Source organism: Pectinophora gossypiella, chromosome 3, assembly GCF_024362695.1.
Source record: "Pectinophora gossypiella chromosome 3, ilPecGoss1.1, whole genome shotgun sequence".
Taxonomy (NCBI): Eukaryota; Metazoa; Arthropoda; class Insecta; order Lepidoptera; family Gelechiidae; genus Pectinophora; species Pectinophora gossypiella.
In genome coordinates, this window is record NC_065406.1 from 4,773,606 (window position 1) to 4,778,380 (window position 4,775).

Sequence of the window (4,775 nt, forward strand, 5' to 3'; positions counted from 1 at the left end):
CTTCGATAACAAGGCATACAATTGAATAAGTATGGAAACTTAATTTACTTCAGAATACGCAAGTGTACTTTACATATTGAAAGCAATGTTCGAACAATAAACTTAATAAACCATACTCGCTTCCTAATAAGAAACAACTTCGTACTGCAAAGGGATCTACGGAAGACGGAGAGAAGAGGATTCGGGAGTTAGATGGGAGGGGTATATATTACGGAATATGTCATCATAAATATTAAATACAGTGTTGACAATCGCAATTAGAAGCGTTGCAGCAAGCGAACGCAAAGATTGGAAGCGTTTGAGATGTGGTGTTGGCGAAGGATGGAGGGTATAAGCTGGACTGAAATAGTGTCAAATGAAAAAGTGCAGGAAAGAGTTGGAGAAAAGAGAACCATATTGAAGACTATAGAGAACCGGAGAGGAAATATGATTGGCCACCTGATACGACACGATTCATTTATAACAAACATTATAGAAGGAAAAATTGAAGGGAAGAGAGGAAGGGGTAGACCTAGGATAACATTTATGAAACAAATAAAAGAGAAGGTGCAGGTCGTGTCGTATCGGGAGGTAAAGGTTTTGGCGGGAAGAAGAGAGGAATGGCGATTACTCCACCGACAAGAACGTAGCTCTTAAATATAGAGAGAGAATCGCAATATAAAAATACATTTTAAAAGGTATAATAAAGTAGATTAAAAATAATAATTCTTTACTTTTTAATTCATGTTATATTCATCGGTTTATCTCTTATTGTCGGATGTGTTTGTAGCCTTCGTAACTCCTCAAAGTAAATTGATGCGAAGTGGCAAAACAATCAGCATTTTTACAACATTATATGAGTAATAAAAATAATTAAACCACATTCATTTTAACATAGAGTACAGAAAAATACGAGTACCTATAATGCAGAATGGATATGAAGTATGTTCTGTCGGAGTTGAAGGGATAGCAAGTACCCTAGCATTATTCCGTTTTTTCTTTCACAGTGTCCGCTTACCTTACCTAACCGGTTTTTTACAGAAGCGACTGCCTGTCTGAACTTCCAACCTGCGAAGGGACAACCAGCCCAATACAGGCTAGGTCACATACCTCCGAAAATCTGAATCTGTGGGAGTTGAAGGGATATCTACAAAAAATGCTTGCCGATATCTGATCACAGATGGATTAACGTGGTTGGAGTCACAATGGATTTTCAGTAAGTACTAACACTGTGTATTGCCTTGGTGTGTGTGTGTGTCAGACAATAAAACAGACACAAAAAACATAAAAACAGATAGTACAGTTATTCTTAACTCTAAACAAAGAGATTACTTCCCGCTAACCTAGGTGATTAATTTCAGTATCGATAGTTTGTACTGAAAATATATTTTTAAGTACATATATTATTATTATTATAACATTATAGATTACCATATCTTTAGCAATAGAAACGAAAGGTCGGATTTATCATCTTTTATAAGATTACGTTGGTAGTTTGTGCCTATTATACTCGGCAGTAATAATAACATTGAACAACCCAGCTCTCGGCAATACGTTCTGACATATTTCTCATACTTATCTATACAGGGTGCTGGAAAATTATTTTTGATATGAACTCAGAATAATGAGCTGAATCATCTCTCTCAGTATTTGTTACGATGTCACTTACACTCTGTACAAGTACATACAAATAGCCTTACAAGTAGATAGGGTGTTAGTGAAATCGTAGCGAAAACTTTGAGGAATGATGCAGACCATGATTCTGAGTTGATATCAAGTGGAATTAACCGTCGTAAAAGTATGGAACTGAAAATAATTTAAAAAAACATGTTTTCCTTTCTACAGATTATTTTTTTTCCGTAATAGGCACTTACAACATCCGAAAGACATTCCTGGTCGTATAAAATCAGTGAAAGCACAAAACAAGGAGTGTTTCATATGTCGTCGCCTAATGGGTTTTCCGTGAACACCATTCATATGGAAGACGGAGCAGAAACAAGTTGAGTGGATGTTCACGCGACAATCTTCCGACTTGAATGTAGTGAAACGAAATGAAGTGGTTTTCCTAGAGTATTCTAGACAATATTATTATATTCTGTGTTTGAGTACATGAGCATAAAATGTTTATACGACCTTGTAATTATGATTTACTATTACTGTTATTGGAGATGTCCTTAGAAAGGGTTCAGAACGATCCACTCTGAACAGGCGTGCGTGTATGAAACGATTGATGAATGTGGAGGAAGCAAGAGAAGTGTGTCAGGATCGAAGCAAATGGAATTTCAAAATTTTAAGGTATCACTCGGTAAGGTTTAGATTAGGTTATGGGAAAGGTAAGGTTAGGTTTCATAAGGTAAGGTAGGTAGGTAAAGGTAGGTGGTTGATAATCCACCTCACAACCCACACGATAGAAGAGGTGAAGGTTTTTATTATTATAAGTCTACTTCGGAATAAGTTTTAGTTTGACTTTGAATTAGTGCGGGTTTTAAGGATAGACGTCAGAGTTTTTAGACTAACAAACACTCCCAGCCTAGACTATTCCACTGCAGGGCAAAAGCTCCCGTTCTTCCACTCCTTCCGATTTATGGCTTTCTCTTTCGAAAATGTCAAATATGCATCCAACTCGTCACACCATCTTTTTCTCGGTCGACCACGACGCCAATAAATACAATAATAAATAAACGCATTCTAATACTTTTTACTAGTGTAGGAAAAGAAGCTAGTGGACCCCAACATCACACACACTCACGTACAACTACATTCCACACAAAGAGAGGATCTTTCTTTCTTTCTGTTTTTTTTTTTTTGTCTTTTTATTTTGTTAAGCCAGTCATTAAAAACTTTTGTATTTCTTTGTTTTGGAAACATAAGTGCGTAAACTAGCTAGCTTAAGTAACATAAATATCCAGGAGAGAGGCATCATAGGCTGTAATACAAGTATTCATATACTTAGTCAGCTATGGTACCTACCTATTTATACCTGTGTCCAAGACTAAGCTATTTTAAGGAAAAAAATTGTACCTACTTTTTTGGCAATAAATTATTATTATTATTATTATTATTATTAAAAAAAAAAACATTAATTCCTCAGGCGACCAAACTTTGATAAAGTATTGTGAAATGAACGTACTTTATAAATATCCAAAAAATACCGGAATTTAGGTATCTTTACCTAAATTCATAAATAGTTTATATCTTTCTTGGGAAAAATGAGAGACAAAAAATATATCTTTAAAAAATAACAGTTTTGTTTGAAGAAAAATTTGCATTTTCATGATGTCATAGCATCATGGCAATACATCATTTAGTAAAATAATTTTGGACTGACAAATTATTCGGCCCAATATATTAAAATACTTAATCGTACTTTTATAAATACCTAACTTCTGCATGCTTTTTTGTTTGGATTTTTTTATACAAGTTTCACCTAATTCTATACTACAACCCAGCAAAATTTCAGCGACCGAGGCAAAAAATTGCTTCACTGCTTACACTAAACCCCCAAATCAGCTTCTTAGATGAGTAAGCACCTAACTATTTTCGGAAGTGATATAACTTCACATCAACATACCTGCATCATCTCCTCGCCATCTATAACATCACTTCACTTCTACATACGTATGTCACATGTACCTACCTATTCAGATTTTCATTAAAGTAGTCTACATACTTTGTAAAGAAAAATGGGAAGCGAGCGGTCTAATTATTTTTCTTTCGAGAGCTTTTTCCGGGTACCGGTAAAATTTTCAACTGACTATAATCATAATCAAAGTTGAAGCCTTGAGAGAGTTTCCGCACATTAATTTACGTATTACAGAAGTAGCTCTATTCGGAAAGCATTTACAAGGTTCCATCCAATATAGCAAGGTGGACTTGGTTTTTATTCTTCCCCCTCCTCCAATTTCAGGTAGAGTGGAATATAACCGTCTCACTCACGCATTTTTCCCATCGGAGTAAGCAGATACTATACAAATATATTGCTTCGATTCTGACATAAGGACATTCCTAATTTGGTCAATATACGTACTTCTAGGTCTTCCGGGAGTTAGAAGGACGTATATTGATTATGGTTATATTGATATTAATTATGGCTCTGCCCACCCCATTTAGGATAACAGACGAGGCTTTATGTTAGGAAGGTAATCTCGGTTACCATTGGTTCTATTTTCCTTTTTAATAACATTTTCATTTACTACTTTACATATTTATATTTCAATTCAGGCGCCATGTTTTTTCATTTATTAAATTAATCTACGTAAGATTTATTTTTCCGCTTTTTTAATGGGGTAAAAAGAGGATCCTAATTGACTTGACCGGGAAGACTTTGTTCCATAATTTTATAGAATAATATTTACAATTTGTACTGCTCATTAAGAACGTCTAAGTATATCGTCCTAAATAAATATTTTTCGGTACTTACCTACTTAACGGCCTCCGTGGTCCATTGGTTGAGCGTTCTGCTCACGATCCGGAGGTCCCGGGTTCGAATCCCGGTGGGGACTAATCACTTTGTGATCCCTAGTTTGGTTAGGACATTGCAGGCTGATTCACAGAACTTGATTTGATTTCGCAACGTCCAACGCGACGGGATATAAGTTTATCAGCATACCGCTTAATCTCTTTGAAATTACCTTCAAAATTCTCTCCATTTTTTTGAACTGGTATAAAAACTTTGCAAACCCGTGTAGCGTGAGGTACATTAATATTTTATCCTTCAAAGTTCCTCCGGGAACCCTCCGTCGGTTAACCGATGATTATTATTCCATTAACTTTTACCCCTTGACCAAAATAGGCGA